Source organism: Cetorhinus maximus, chromosome 2 (genome assembly GCF_964194155.1).
Source record: "Cetorhinus maximus chromosome 2, sCetMax3.hap1.1, whole genome shotgun sequence".
Classification (NCBI taxonomy): domain Eukaryota; kingdom Metazoa; phylum Chordata; class Chondrichthyes; order Lamniformes; family Cetorhinidae; genus Cetorhinus; species Cetorhinus maximus.
Genome location: NC_135880.1, coordinates 117522830 through 117540156, shown reverse-complemented (window position 1 = coordinate 117540156; position 17327 = coordinate 117522830).

The following is a 17327-nucleotide window of genomic DNA, read 5'->3' as shown; positions in this document are numbered from 1 at the left end:
AGAAATTCCTTCACATCTCAGTTTTAAATGAGTGTCCCCTTATTCTGTAACTATGTCCCCTAGGTTGAGATTCCTCCACTAGTAGAAACATCTTCTCAACATCTACCCTGTCAAGCTCCCTCAGAATGTTGTACGTTTCAATAAGATCACCCCTCATTCATCTAAACTCTAATGAATAAAGGCCTAACCCGTTTAGCCATTCTTGATAAGTCAACCCCTTCATCTCAGGAATCAGCCTAGTGAATCTCTTTTGAACTGCCTCCAATGCCAGTATATCCTTTCTTAAATACGGGGACCAAAACTGTATACAGTACTCAGGTGCAGCCTTACCAACACCCTGTACAGTTGTAACAAGGCTTCCCTATTTTTAAACACCAATCCCCTACCAATACAGTCCAAAATTCAATTTCCCTCTTTAATTACTTGCTGCACCTGCATGCTAACTTTTTGTGTTTCATGTAGAGGAACACCCAGATCCCTCTGTGCTGTACTTTTTTGGAGTTTCTCTCCATTTAAATAATAGTTTGCCTTTTGATTCTTCCCACCAAAGTGCATGAACTCGCATTTTCCTACATTAAACTCCATCTGCCAAGTTTTTGTCCACTCACTCAACCTGCCTATATCCCCTTGCAGATTCTTTATGTCCTCATCACAACATGCACTCCCACCTACTTTTGTATCATCAGCAAATTTGGATACACTACAGTCTGCTCCCTCCTCCAAGTCATTAATATAGATAGCAAATAATTGAGGTCCTAGGTCTGATCCTTGTGGCACTCCACTAGTTACGTCTTTCCAACCTGAAAAAGACTCACTAACCCCGACTCTCTGTCTTCTGTGTGTTAACCAATCCTCAATCCAAGCTAATACCTTACCGCCAATACCCTGGGCTCTTATCTTGTGCATTAACCTTTTGTGTGGCACTTTATCGAATACCTTCTGGAAATTCAAATACACTACAACAACTGGCTCTCCTTTATCAACTCTGCTTATAATATCCTCAGAGAACTCTTTGTTTGTCAAAGTTTGTCAAACATGATTTCCCTTTCACAAAACCATGTTGACTCTGTTTGATTGTGTTAAGCTTTTCTAAATGTCTTGCTATTTCTTCCTTAATAATGGACTCTAGCATTTTCCCAACTACAGATGTTAGGCTCACTGGCCCATAGTTTCCAGCTTTTTGTCTCCCCCCCATCTTCAACAGGGGCATCACATTAGCGGTTTTGCAATCTGCTGGGACCCTCATGGAATCCAGTGAGTTCTGGAATATTTCAACCAATGCATCCACTATCTCTGCAACCACTTCCTTTAAAACCCTTGGATGCAGGCCATCAGGTCCTGGCGACTTATCTGCCTTTAGTCCGATTATACATTGTCCCTCGTGATAGAGACTGTTACAAGATATTTTTTCCCATTAGCTCCTTGCTTATCTGACATCTTTGGATAGTTTTCTTACAAAACTAAATTAAGCCTTTATTAATAGAAGAAATGATTTTGAGCACATACATAGATCTATAAATTACTACCATGATAACTTCTAAATCCCCTAATTAATCTAAACCCCAGTTACACCTCTGTTAAGGCAACAGCAAGACACATAGGTTTTAAAAGACCTAGGCAAAGTAACACGCAATACCTTAAACAGTCGAATTCAAAGTGAGTTTCTCTCAGCTTCAGTCCCTTGTAGCCAGCAGCTCGAGGCTTAGATGCTGGAGGCTTTTCACACTTGTGTTAGACCTTAGAATGCCTGCCATTACACACAACCTTTGCTCCTTTATACATATTTTCCCCTTTGTATGCTAATTACCATTGTTTCACTGTGTCTTTGGACTTTACCTCTACAATAATAAAATCTATCAAAGTACCAATTTCACCAGTAATCTTTGGGAAAAATAAACACGCTGGCCTGAATTTTACCCTTGGCGCGTGATTGGTGGGCTGGGGACCAGTGAGGAAACAGGCTCCCCCCCCACCCCCATGATGGGCCAACGACCGCAATTTCACGCTGGCTGGCCAATTAATGCCTGCCCAGCATGAAACGCAGCTTCCCGATGGTCGGGAAGAGCCTGGCGGGGTCAGGGGGCTGTCAGGTGCTGGGTCCAATGGCGACCCAGCGGGCTGTTTAAAAATGGCACAGGCAGCTCCTTGGAAGCTGCCAGGGAAGAACATTCCTTGAGCGTTCTGCAGAGTGAAGCTATGGCCTCAGCAACGGATGGAGACATCAGGCGGGAGGGCAGGTGGGGTGACCACTATGCACCCTCCCCCCGGGTTTCGGATGAGTGCCTTGCGATGTGTTTGAGGAGATGGCTGCCAGGAGGGACATCCTCATCCCCAGAGATGGAAGGAGGAAGCCACCACACCAAACCAAAAAAGCTTGGGAGGAGGTGGCAACCCAGGTCAGCAGCCACGATTTTGTGAGACACACATGGGTGCAGTGCCACAAAAGATTCAACAACCTGCTGCGCTCAGGAAGGGTGAGTGCTGTGTTTGCATGGATCAGTGTGCAGAAGTGTTAAGTGCTGGCTGTATCCCCATGGAGCTCAGGACTGTGAGAGTCTGAGTGCCAACTGTCAATTATGTCAGAGCTGGCCAAGGGGGTGAGCCCTGGCTGCTTGGCCTGAGTGCCTTGTGGGTCAAGGGTCACGACTCAGAAGTGCCCTGCAAAGTGTTCCTCTGGTGGGGTGGACCAGACTGCAATGGCGCTGCAGGTAGAGAGTGAATTAATCAATGCTCCTCTGTTCTTTCAAGAGAAGACAAGCAATAACAATTTTGAGAGGTCACAGAAAGGCAGAGGCCCCCCCAAACTTACAAACCCTGACCAGATTTGAGCAGGATGCCTTAGAGCTCCTCGGTCAGCCGGTCGTAGAGAGGCTGGGGTGTCAGACGAATGTAAGAGTACAGTACACAGAGGTGAGAGTTTCAGATGGTACAAACATTCTTGTGTAGACTCTTCATTGATGGAAGCCACAAAATTGGTGTCCCCATTGATCATTGAAAGATGATGGCACCATGATGCGCCATTGTCTCACCAGGGTACATAGCATGCACGGTGACAGTGTGATGACTTCAACTAATTCTCCCTTAGATTCGCTAGCAAGCTCTCTTATGCAGGACCCCGAAGAGCCACCCATGATGCCAGAGGACCGTCGGGCTTCAGCTGTACCTGCGTCAGACCTGTTCTCTGAACCAGGCACCAGTGCACATACCAGCACCTCAGTGGGTGTTAGATCTTCGGGTAGAATGTCGGTGCACAGCAGTGAGGGCACTTCACACTCACTTGAGGAGCAGGCGGAGGCAGAGAGTTCCCAGGGCGCCGGCAATCGGAGAACTGCTGGAGACCAGGACAATGTTGAGTTAAAGGCAGATGATGAGCCTCTGGAGCCATCCATGAGGCGGCGGATACTGGATGTCCAGCGGGGTGTGTGGGAGGATCTGGCAGAGATCCATGAGGGTATGCGTGCCATAGTCTCCATGATGGAGGAGTCCATGTGGAGCATGAGCACTGTGTTGACCCTCATGGCCGAGGGCACTGCCTCCTCCATTGAGAGAGTGGCAACTCTGATGGAGAGGCAGTTCCAGGAACAGAATCAGGGGTTCCTTGGGTTGCGCTCGGACCTGCAAGCCCTCACACAGGCAATGGCCTCAGGTGGTCAGTGCCAGTGTGGGAGATGGATGAGGCATCCAGTAGCCCAGCTAGGTGCCCATCCATCAATGGCAAGCAGGGGGTGTCGAGCAAACTCACGTTGGTGCACGAGATGATTGTCGTCTCCACTGGCTCCAGGCGCTCCAGATGATGGCAGCATCTCCTCCACCCCTCTGCCAGTGACCGTGGCATCTCATGAGGCTGCAATGACTGGGGAGATGCCAGCCGTGGCACTGGTTGCTCCCTCACAGTCGGGGCCAGCAGAGACTCCAATGGCCAGAGCACGACCTCCAAGGTCATCAAGGCCAAGAAGACAGCAGAGTCAGCAGGTTGCCTCCAATGCTGCTGTCAGTGGAGGGCAGGGGGCGGATGGGTGCTGGTCACCAAGACGTAGCACTCGTAAACATAAGTTTAAGGCACCATGAGCACAATAGGGACTAGATACGGTTGATCTTCCATTCTGTAATGCTTTGTTTATGTTTACTGGTGTGAAAATGAATACCAGAGATGGTCATGTTAATTTTTTTTGATTGTGAAAAGTACATAAATTTTGTTCTTGCCGTAATGTCCTGAGTATGCTTCACTTTTTTTTTTCTGATGCATGGTACGCCAGTACATAATGCTGGATGTGAGTGGCTATAAACGTCATTGCACAGGCACTGAGTGGACTTTGTGTTCAAAGGAAAGGGTCATTTCGGATATCGTGGAGAGAGGTGGCAACCCTGGCATGAGGTGGAAGCAGATCTTTGGCAGCCTAGCTGAAGGAGTGTTGGATCAAGGCATCCCTGGTGTCCATGCCTCCTTGAAGGATACAGAGGTCTGCCTCCACACCGTCAGCATTCTCCTCACTGTGCTCCTCTTCTGACTCACTGCTGGATTCATCCTCTGTGGCCTGTGGAGCAGCCTCAAGATTCTCTTTCTCTGGTGGGCCTCCCCTTGCCTGTACCAGATTGTGGAGAGCGCAGCATGCAACCACTACAGGATCACAGAATTTTAACGGCACAGGAGGAGATCATTCAGCCCATCAGGTCTGCACCGGCTCTCCAAATGAGCACTTATGACCAAGTGCCATTGCCCTGCCTTTTCCCCATACCGCTGCACATTGTTTCTTTTTAAATTGTCATCTAATGCACTTTTCAATACCTCAATTGAACCTGCCTCCAACACACTTTCAGGCAGTGCATTCCAGACCCAAACCGCTCGTTGTGTGAAAAAGCTTTTTTCTCACGTCGTATTTGCTTCTTTTGCAAATCACTTTAAATCTGTGCCCTCTTGTTTAAAAGAAGAGTCATACGGACTGGAAACATTAACTCGGTCTTTCTCTCCACAGATGCTGTCAGACCTGCTGAGTTTTTCCAGCAATTTTTGTTTTTGTCTCAGATTTCCAGCATCCGCAGTATTTTGCTTTTACCCTCTTGTTCTTGATGCTTTTACAAGCGGGAATAGCTTCTCCCTATCAACTCTGTCCAGCCCCCTCATGATTTTGAACATCTCTATCAAATCCCCTCTTAGCCTTCTTCTCTCCAAGGAGAACAGTCCCAATCTTTCCAATCTATCTTCATAACTGAAGTTCCTCAACCTTGGAACTATTCTTGTAAACCTCTTCTGCACTCTCTCCAATGTGTTTATATCCTTCCTATAATGTGGTGCCCAGAAATATACACAATATTCGAGCTGAGCTGGAATAACGAGCGTCTTATATAAATTCAGCATAACCTCCCTGCTCTTGTACTCTATGTCCCTATTAATAAAGCCCAGGATACTATGTGCTTTATTAACTTCTCTCTCCACCTGTCCTGCCACATTCAATGATCTATGCACATATACACCCAGTTCTTTCTGTTCCTACTCTCTTCAAAATTTCACCCATTATTTTATATTGCCTGTCCATGTTCTTCCTACCAAAATGCATCACCTCACATTTTTCCATGTTGAACTTCATCTGCCACCTATCTGCCCACTTCACCAACTTGTCTATGTCCTTTTGATGTTCTGCACTGTCCTCGAAGTTTATAACACTCCCAAGCTTCATATCATCTGCAAACTTTGAAATTGCCCCCTGCACATCAAGATCTAGATCATTAATATATATCAGGAAAAGCAAGGGTCCCAATACCAACCCCTGGGGAACTCCATTACAACCCTCCAACCAGCCTGAAAAATATCCATTGACCATTACTCTCTGCTTCCTATTTTTCAGCCAATTTTGTATGCACATTGCTACTGTTCCTTTTATTCCATGAGCAATAACTTTTCTCACAAGTCTGTTGTGTGGCATTGTGTCAAATGCCTTTTGAAAGTCCATGTACACCACATCAACAGTATTACCCTCATCGACCTTCTCTGTTACCTGCTTAGAAAACTTCAGCAAGTTAGTTAAACTCAATTTCCCCTTTAAAAATCTATATTTTCCCATGTGACTACTAATTCTATCCTGAATAATTGTTTGTAGAATCTTGCCCACCACTGAAGTTAAACCGACTGGTCTGTAATTGCTGGGCTTATCCTTACAACCTTTTCTGAACAAGGGCGTAATGTATGCAAATTCTCTGGTCCTCTGGCATCTCCCTTGAGTCTAGACAAGACTGAAAAATCATGGCCAGTGCCCCTGCAATTTCTACTCTCACTTCCATCAATATCCCTCGATACGTCTCATCCGGTCCCAGTGCCTTGTCATCTTTAAGTACCAAAAGTCTATTCAACACTTCCCTTCTAGTGACAGAGTTTCCTCATCTGTCACCATGGCCTGGGTAGCACCTACCTCCTTGGTAAAGATGGATGCAAAGTATTCATTTAGTAGCTCAGCCATGACCCCTTCATCCATGTGTAAATTCCTTTATAGGTCCCTAATCGGCCCTACTTCTCCTTTTACCACCCTTTTTCTATTTATATGTCTATAGAAGACTTTGGGATTCCCCTTTGTGTTGGCTGCCAGTCTTTGTTCATAACCCCTCTTCGCTTCTCTAATATGTTTTTTCACCTCCCCTCTGAACCTTCTATATTCCTCTTGGTTCTCAGTTGTATTTTCCACCTGACACCTGTCACAAGCACAATTTTTCTTCTTTATCTTAATTTCTATCTCCTTTTTCATCCAGGGAACTCTGGATTTGTTTGTCCTGCCTTTCCCTTTCGATGGAATATATCTTGACTGTGCCCAAACCAATTCTTTTTTGAAGGTAGCCCATTGTTCAGCTACAGATTTTCCTGCTAAGCTTTTGTTCTATCCTATCTGGCCCAGCTCCGTTCTTGCCCCATCGAAGTTAACTTTCATCCAGTTAATTATTCTTACTCTGGATTGCCTATCATCCTTTACTATCATCATCTTAAAACGTATAATACAATGATCACTGTCTCCTAAATGTTCCCCCACTTGATCTACTTGGCCCACCTCATTTCCAAGAACCAGGTCCAACAGTGCATCTTTTCATGTTGGATTGGAGACATGTTGCTGTAGAAAATTCTCCTGAACACAATCTAGGAACATTTGCCCCTCTCCACCCTTTACAATACACTGTCCCAGTCTACATTTGGATAATTAAAATCCTCCATTATAACTACTCTATAATGCCTGCATCTCCCTGTAATTTCCCTGCAGATTCATTCTACTATGCCCTTCTCACTATTTGGTGGTCTATAGACTACACCGAGCAATGTAATTACACCCCTTTTTGTTCCTTAGCTCCAGCCAAATTGATTCTGTCCTTGAACCCTCTGGGACATCCTCTTTCTCCAGCACTCCTGGAGCACAATGCTCTCCTTAACCAATACTGCCACCCCTCCTCCTTTCCTTCCTTTGCGATCTCTTCTGAACACCTTGTACCCAGGAATATTTAACACCCAGTTCTGCCCTTCCTTGAGCCAGGTCTCTGTTATCACCACAACATCATATTTCCACTTGGCAATCTGCTCCTGTAACTCCCCAATCTTATTTACTATACTCCGTGCATTCACATACAGGCATAGTAACCCTAATTTGGATTTTGTTACTTTCTCCCTCACCCCAACTTTACCTATTAGCTTAATATTCTCTATACTATTGCTATCTGTCCATCCCAGTATTTTGTCCACCCTGGTATTCCTCTCCAATATTTTCTCTTGGTTCCCACACACCTGCCGAGCTAGTTTAAAGCCCTCCCAACAGCACTAGCAAAATGCCATCAAGGAACTCAGTCCCAGCTCTGTTCAAATGCAACCTGTCTGGCTTGTACAGGTGCAATCTCCCCCAGGGCCAGTCCCAGTGTCCCAGGAATCTAAAACCCTCCCTCCTGCACCATCTTTTCAGCCATGCATTCATCTGCCTTATCCTCCTATTTCTGTACTCACTGGCACATGGCACTGGGAGTAATCCAGAGATTACTACATTAGAGGTCCTGCTTGCTAATGTTCTACATGGATCCCTAAATTCTGATTGCAGGACCACATCCTCCCTCCTACCGAAATCATTGGTACCAATCTGGTCCATGACTTCTGGCTGTTCACCCTCTGCCAGAAGAATGTCCTGCAGCTGCTCTGTGACATACTTGGCCCTGGCACCAGGGAGGCAGCACACCATCCTGGAGTCACGTCTATGGCCACAGAAACACCTGTCTGTTCCCCTAACCAATGAATCCCCAATCACTACTGTCCTTCCTTCTCTCCTGTACAGCCGAGCAGCTTGTGGTGCCACAAACTTGTCTCTGACTGCACTGCTCTGAAGAACCAGTGCTCTTACCAGCTTCCAACCAAAAAGCTGATTGGTGAGCGGAGCCCCGGGGGACTCCTGCACTACCTACCAACTTGTACTGCCTGGTGGTCACCCATTCACTCTCTGTCTTCAGGCCCTTAAGCTGCGGTGTGACCACCTCTCTGAACGTGCTATCCACATAGCTCTCAGCCTCACGGATGCATCACAGTGACTCCAGCCACCACTCAAGCTCTGAAACCCAGAGCTCAAGTTTCTGCAGTTGACGGCACTTCCTGCGCATGCGGTCGTCTAGGACACCGGCACATATTATAGGGCATGCATTCCAATCGACTGAGCTGCCCTGCCACGTCTTAATTCTACTTCCATTACGTTAACTTTATTCTACTTTGAATTATTTATATTACTTTATTATATTGGCCCAAAATTCCCCTTATTCCTGGTACTCCTCAGTTAAATCCAAGTATAGCTACTTGTTTTAAAATATTGCACTTTTCTAATATAATCACCAGGTCCTAGTTACCAAGGCCGCTGCTCTTCTTTCTGAGGTAAAGTAGAAAAGGTATAGGAGCACCTCCTCCTTCCTCATGAACTCTCACAGTCACCTCTACTCTCGCACTCTTGCCACTTTTCGCGCTGTTTTTAAAGCTCCTCTAGGTGCCTAGGTGTCTGACTGCCTGGCTCGAGGTCTGTGTCTCGCACTCTCCTCTAGATGCTGCTGATTGCCTGGTTCCAGGTCCTCCACTCACACTCTCCTCGCTATCAGTGACACCCGCTCTGGGGAATATTATAGTGCTCCCCCGAGCAGTCCAGGCATCAGAAGCGCATCCTCAGAAGAGCTATGGTCCTCTCTATCACCGCCCTTGTGGAGGCATGACTCCTATTGTGCCTCTGTTCTTGGGTGGTGGAGAGGTGTCATAAGCCACCTCTTCAACGATAGCCCTTTTCACCCAGCAGCCACCCATCCAGTTGGGCTGGAGCACTGAATAGCCTTGGTACCTGGGAGTGCCTGAGCGTGTAGGCATCATGGGAGTTGCCAGGGGACCTTGCACAGATTTGCAGAATCTCCGTCCTGTTGTCGCACACTATCTGTACATTCATCAAGTGGAATCCCTCCCTGTTGACGAAGGCACTCAGTTCACCCACTGACGCCTTGATGGCCACATGTGTGCAGTTGATTGCACCCTGGATGCGGGGGAACCCAAAAACAGCTGCAAAATCTCTGGCTCACTCAGCTTGGCTGGCCTCGTCCGTACAGAAATGAATAAATGTCATTATTGCCTAAACAGAGCTTCTGTCACCAGCTTGACGCAACTATGGGCAGCTGATTGGGAGACTCCACACAGATCCCCCACTGACCCCTCGAATGAGCTGGAGGCATAGAAGTTGAGGGCCACTGTGACTTTCAGAGCCACTGGCATGGGGTGTCTACGCACACAGTTGGAGGTGATCCCAGGGCCTATCATATGACAAATGGAGGTCACGGTCTCCCTGGAGGGATGGATCCTCCTTCGGCATTGCACCTCCGACATATTGAGGTAGCGGCATCACTGTCTGTAAACCCTGGCAGCAGGATAGTGGCATCTTCTGCGGCCCATTCCACCTTGGACTTCCTGCTGACCCTGCGCCCCTTGTGCCTGTGCCTCTCCTTCCACAGGTCACTCCCCTGAAAGCTGCATAAGGACGTCTTGCCTCCTCTCCCCTCTGCCCCTCTCTTCCTCCTCAGAGGAGGTGCCTCCAGCGGAGACCACAATCCCCATTACCAGGGTCACAGAAGGCTGTCTGATACCTGGAAGGGTTCACATGGTCAAAATCCTCCGAGGGCCTTGGAGACACCAACGAGTCTGGAAATGAAGTCTAGAAATACTGTGAATGAAGTTCAGAATGGAAATGAAGCTGTCAAGTTCAAATAAGCAACCAGCAGCAAACTACCTCCTAAACTCCTCACTACTCACACTGGCAATTCTGCTGACCCTTTTTATCCCGCCCTTGGATGAGATTTTTCAAAATGTGGTCTGCCCGCCTGCCCGTTTTGCCCGTGTGATGAGCAAATGCAAATGTTCCCTTTACATTGAAATAATTGTACTTTTTTCTTTTGTGTGTACAAGATGGCTACTTTCCTCTTTCAGTATGTTCAGTGTACAAGATAGTCAGCATAACTGTATAAATGCTTCACCTTGCGACCTGGAGCAAATCTCTGTCTTCGTAATAGCATTCCTGCCAAATCCTGCTCCAGGCTGAGTGGTGATCAGAGTTCTTGCTCTCAATGCTGAGTTGATGCCCAATGGGATATTTGTGTCCATGGGGTGTGGGAATGCATGACAGCCTCCTGCTAGATAGGACTAGCCACTCTATCGGCTGGAATAAAAATAGAAGGTGGGTTCTTATAGGATCTGTCAAACTGTTCATCAACCAACCACTTCTTCTTATGGTCTTAACAGGTATTGTTATGACCAGGTGAGAAAGGGTGACCTGGCTCCCTTCTATTCAAGCTCTTTGGTTGGTCACAACAAAGGTTTAAGTTTCTTTTTACGAGGATATGCCTTTTCCAAATCAGAATGTATTTAACTATTTAAGCAGTGAGCAATAAGGAGCCAACCAAACAAGGCTTTCTTGAGACAAAGAGAAAATTAATTAACCATTAAACCCAAGAAAAATAATAAAAATGTGACGTCAAGCATTCAGCCCTCATGCAGTCATTCAGGCCCACACACACACACACACATACAGGTATCAGAAATAAGGGGAGTTTAGATTCCAATAAATAAAGGTAAAATAATATACCATTAATGGTCCTTTGATTGTCCTTGAGGCATTGATTTTAAATGCCCTGGCCAGTTTGGGTTAGCTGGTATCTTGGATATGGTCAGATGTGAAGATGTTACAATTACAAGATCTTGGTTCACTGGTAGGTTTCTGGTAAAGTTGGCTTCTCAAACCGGGAGGCACACTTATTCCAAAAGAGAGAAAGGAAGAGAGAGCATCTTTCAGCCTGTTTCTTCTGCTGAAGACTTTCTTGACACTGCCTGTGTCACTTGCAATCTCTTGCAAGTGGCTTGACAGCCTTACCTTCAAATACTTCACCCATTGTGTATTTCCAAGAGGTTTTGGGTGTGTCTGTCTGTGTCAGCCATTGTTTCAATATCTGGTACTTTGCATTTTTAATGTCTCTTCCTTAGACAGTTACAAATTTCAATTGGTGCCTGGATTATAGGAAATGTCTCTCTTTTCACACCCCCTGAGGGTCATTTGTTTGTTTCTCACCTTCACCTTGGAATTTGGCCTTGCACTTTTAAGCAGTTTGCTCTGTCTCAGTTCAAATTGCAAAATTTCCAGTCAGTTGAAAGTTGAAAACCATATTTTCAAAAATAAAAGGATATAGCCTCTTAACAATATTCAACGTTGTTGGTTTAGACACCGTTGTGTAGATATAGTGGTTATGCCAATCAATCGACACTTGCCAAAGGAGATATAGTCCAATTGTGTCTACTCATGAAGAAATTCTGTATTTTGAAACATTAACAAGTAGGCTTGTTTTCAATGCTAACACCTAGCATTAGTACCCAAATAGACAGTTTATACTGTAGAACAGCGTGGGGATTCAATAATATTCTAGGTTAACTTTTACTGTACCCTTACAATCATATATACCTCTATAAAATCACCTCTCAGACAACTCCTTTCCAGATGGAAAAACTTTCATTCTTCCAGTATTTTCTTGGAATGCCTGCCTCTGGGATTAACCTTGTTGCTCTCCTCCACACTGCCTCGAAATTTTAAACATCTCTTTTGTTTTTTGGCAACTAGAATTGGATACAACATTCAAAGTGTTATCAAACCAGAGCACTATAAAATTTGATCATTATCACTTCTGACTGATATTCTGCTATTTTGTGTGCACAGTTAAAGACACTACTGATTTTATTGATTGTTGCCCTACATTAGTTGGACATGTTAGCATTGAGTCTACTCAGACTCCTAAGTCTCTTTCAGCTTCATTCTTTGTGATTGCAACACTCGTTTATGGAATACAGTGCCATCTATTTTCATCTTCCTGTATGGAGATATTTAATACTGACATTTGTATGCATTCAATTTCACCTGCCATTGTTCAGCCTATTTTACATATCTTTTTCAACTCATTCCATAGTTTCTGAGCTATCCCTTCTGATTCCTCTGCCTCTCTTAGTTTGGTATAATTCGCAAATTTGACTGCTTTGTACTGAGTTTCTGAATCCATGTTGTCTGTGTAAATTAGAAACTCAAGTGGTCCAAGCATCGAAGCAACTCAACCCAGTGTTTCCCCCTCCCTGCCATCACTCCTCTAATGAGTACTTATTGTTGCCTACTCTTCAGTTAGTTTCTTACCCATTTCCATGGTTTACCCAGAATCTATACAGCATTGAATTTAATTAATAGCCTTTCATGTGGAACTTTGTCAAAACCTTTTGTAAGCTGAGTCATAGTTCATGTGTCTCTTACTAAGAAAGAAAGAAAAATATAGAATTTACATCTATATAGTTCCTTTCCCATTCTTGGCTCTTCCTAAAGCACTTCACAGTCCATGATGTACTTCTGAAGTGCAGGCGTCCTTTTTTGTCAATTTGTGCACAGTAAGATCCCACAAAATGCAGGAAAAAAGGAAGAATTTGAATTTATATAGCAAATAAGTATATGTAATGAAGCATTTTAAGCTGCTGTCATTGTTGTTATGTAGGTAGATGAGACAGCAAATTTCCACAAACAGCAGTAAGATGAATTGCCAGATGCGCTGTATTGTAATACAGGCTGAGAAAGAAATATTGGCCAGGATATCAGGAGAACTCATCATTGAATAGGGCCCTGGTTTAACATCTTATCCAAAAGTCTTTACATGAATCCATAGTCAGATAAATTAACAGATAATCTGCTTTACCCATGTTTGCTAAGGAATAAATGTTCACTGAGACACTGGGAAAGCTCACATATTCGAAGAGTGTCACAAATCCTTCTACAGAGAACTCAGTTTAAGATCTCATCCAAAAAAGGTTGCCTAGATTGTTGGCATTGACCCCATTTTATAGACCTAAGTGTATAATATGGTGGGTGACATGCTCCAACAAATTCTACGCTAGAAGTGTATAGCCCTCCATATTGGTAAAGTCGTCAGTATAGGCATTCGGGCTCTTGCCTGAAACAAACGTTAGGCTCTTTGAATATGGAATTGGGGGGCCGAATACCTGTTTTAAGATTCCTTCCCAAAATTGGATGACCATTAATCCAGCTGCTGCCATGCTTTCCTGTTTTCAGGGTAACTAAGTCAACCAGGAGCAAGAATGCTCTTCCTGCTCTATAGCAGTCTCAAAAAACTGGATCCCACTCAGGAACCTCCCAATCATCCCCCCCATGCCCACAGGACTTAGCAGGCATCACAGCCACTGGGAGAATCTCAATCATCTTTCGTGGGAGCAGTGGTGGGGGAGCCTTGTACCTTATTAGCCAAAACCTGCACCCATCATTTTATTTTGTGACCTGTGGGGCACGTTATGTGCCCTAGATGGGCCTCTAGTGATGCAGGCACCAACCATTGGTATGAATGTGAAGGGACTGCTCTAACCCTATAAACTCTGGGACGGTCACTCACAGAGGTCTGCGCAGCACATCCAGCACTTAGCCCCAACACCCAACCTTGGATTTTTGCCCCAAATATTTTTAGTTTAGCATCATATACTCATTCAGAATTCTTCCAGTTTACAGAACATTTTTCACCTTTCATTTTTATAAACAATGCCACCAAATCGATGTTAAGGAGATACAAATAAAAATGAATTATTGCTGGATCAATTTAAAGAGGGTTCTAAATCACTGGTACTAACATGCAGAATGTCACTGTTATTAATCCAGTTAAACTGCTAGTTACAGCAGTTTTAACTTGGCTTGAAATCCTCTAAAATAAAAGCTCTAACTAATTTACATAACTGCTGAAGAACGGTCTTGAATTTTCTAATTATCTAGGAATATCAACATCATTAAAAACAGATTACCTGGTAATTATCATCTGGTCATTTATGGGAGCTTGCTGTGCACAAATTGTCTGTCATATTTTCTAAATTACAGCAGTAACTACACTTCAAAGTACACCATTGCCTCTAAAGCACTTTGGGACATCCTGGGGTTGTGAAAGGTACTATATAAATTCAAGCCTTTATCAATTTCAGGAACTTTTTTGATACATGTCACATCACCCAAAATGTTAGCGCAGAGGTGACATGTATGAAGGGGCTGCACAAAACTTCACAAAATGTCTCTAATTCTTCAGTTTATGTCAACCGTTATTTAATTGTAAGTTGATTTGTATTCTAAAGCATTAAGGAGAGAAATGATTTACTTTCTGCAACATAAAACATTGTAGGAAGTGATAAAGACAGAATATGAATAACAATTAACATCTCCTGTAACTGGTGATGGCCTAAGAAGTTGATGTTTTGTTGCTAACCATCAGTTATATTGTAATTTGTATTCAATACAATAGTGAAAAATGGATTGGCAAGTTAATTATAGGCAAATCTGTATTCATGTTGGTTTTGCACCTAGTCTTATCACCATTGTATAATAATGCACTTCAATTAATAAATTCAGTACAATCTTATAGCAAACTCATCTTTAACACAATAGGGAGAACAGAAATGGCTCTCCAATTTAGGTAATCCGTGCACTTAATTTTATTAAGAGGATAATAGTTCTGTTCATTTGCATTAATACAATGTTGACTTTTGTTCCTTATCATAAAATTGTGATATGTACATTAACAAACTGACATGATATCCATGATTTATTTTCTTCTTACAGGTTAGTCAAACCACACTGAAGGGCTTTGTTTTCATTTCCAGCGATTTGACTTTTAATGGAAACAAGGGGCAGGATTTTCTGGTTGTCGGGCAGGCTGGGCCCGGTAGAGGCCGGGAAACGGTCGACCTCCCGCAATCGGCCCCTGACCACGATTTCACGCTCGCTGGTCAATTAACGGTGAGGGGGAGCGCGGGGACAAATACAGCCTTACTGTTGAGGTGACTTGTGAGAGGAGGGCAAGTGCAGCCTTGCTGTTGAGGCAACTGGTGGCAGGGGGGTTGGGGGAGTGGGGGGGTGGTGGGTGGTAGTTAAGGTCAGCCCTGCCTCTGAGGCAACTGGTAGCAGGGGGTGGGGGGGTGCAAGGGCAGCCTTGCCATTGAATATAGCGCACAAGCATTTAGGGTGGGGCAGTAGGATGGGCAAGGGATGCATTCGGGAAACCTGTAGAAAGTGATCATTTCTCTGTAACCGAGACAGTTCAGGCGCAGCCACATTGACACGATTAGGGTCAGGCTCCTAGATAATCTACTCACTCAAGCAATGCAGAGGCATCAAAGTGCCACCAACTGCTCCAGAGTTTCCCCCAACTCCTTGGGCACAGACTGCAAATTTATGAGCACTTTAGTGGACTGCAGAGCAGTTGGGCTGCACACATTGTACAATCTCCTCGCTAAAGCTAGCCATGTAGCAGTCACTGCTGGAGGTGCTCACAGCCCCTTGCAATCTCAGCATCCTGGTTTGGACCAGTCTCCCCCATGCTTCAAGCTAACAGAGCAGCCATGTAGCGCAATAATCTCGGGCCATCGAAGTGGTGGCCAGCACTCTCCGGGAAGCGTTAAGGGGCTGTCACATTTAACCAGGACAGGTTCTTAGTGCACCTATGCTAACCACGTGTCTCTCTTTCATCCTGCAGGAGAGTACATCAGGATCATGGAGCCTTGTAAACTAGCTGTATGCCTGATGGCCTATAGAGCGCGACAGAGGAGAGAGCGACTAAAGCTCCTGGCTGCACAGAGGCAGGAGCAGCAACCTCAGGAAGAAGGGGCAGCTGCGGCTCTTGCACACGTCAACCAAGAGCCACAGTGAGCCGTTGCAGGCTGGTGCCTAGCGACACCCAGGGTCTACAGGCGCCTCCTTTCATTCCCGCAGATGACTGAGAGCCAGTGTCACCGAAAACTACGAATGTCTAGGGAACTGTTCGCTCACATCTACTACCAGCTACTGCAGGACTTGGTGCCAAGGGGATATGGAGGGCATCTACTACCAGTGGCTGTGAAAGTGACCGCTGCGCTCAATTTCTATGCCAGTGGCTCCTTTCAGGGCTCCACAGGCGACCTCTGTATTATCTCTCAAACCTCCACCCACAAATGTATCCATGAGATCACGGATGCCATCTTCGCGAGGGCACACAACTTTGTGCATTTCGCCCGGGACCAGGACAGCCAGGATGCAAGACAATTGGATTCACCCAGATCTCACATTTTCCACAGGTACAGGGTGCGATTGACTGCGCTCATGTGGCACTCAGATCTCTGTCACAACACATGGTGGACTACATCAACTACAAGGGCTTCCATTCACTGAATGTGCAGCTGGTGTGCGACCACCAGAAATACTTCCTGCAGGTGTGCGCACGGTTTCCAGGGAGTGTGCACGACGCCTACATCCTCAGTCGGTCACAGATCCCTGGAGTCTTCCAGGGTCCACAGAAGCTGTAGGGTTGGTTCCTCGGGGACAAGGGCTACCCACAGAGGCCGTGGCTGATGACACCCGTGTGGCGGCCTCAGACTGCAGCAGAGCGACGCTATAATGAGGCTCATGCTATAACTCGCAACTTGGTGGAGCAAACCATCGGGATGCTGAAGATGAGGTTCTGGTGCCTGGACCGGTTTGGTGGAGCCATGCAATACAGTCCGCTGAGGGTGTCACACATCGTCGTTGTCTGCTGCGCCTTTTACAACCTGGTGCTGCAACGGGGAGACGAGCTGGCTCAGGAGGAGATGGAGGAGCTGCACATCTCCTTCGTTGAGGAGGACGTCGATGGGTATGAGGCTGAGGAGATCCTTGGAGGCAACGGTGACAGGGATGAGGCCTTGGCACTGGCTAGATGCAGCTGGTGTGCTTGGGAAGCCCACATAACTGTATAATAATTATGTATACATAATTTGTAGAGCA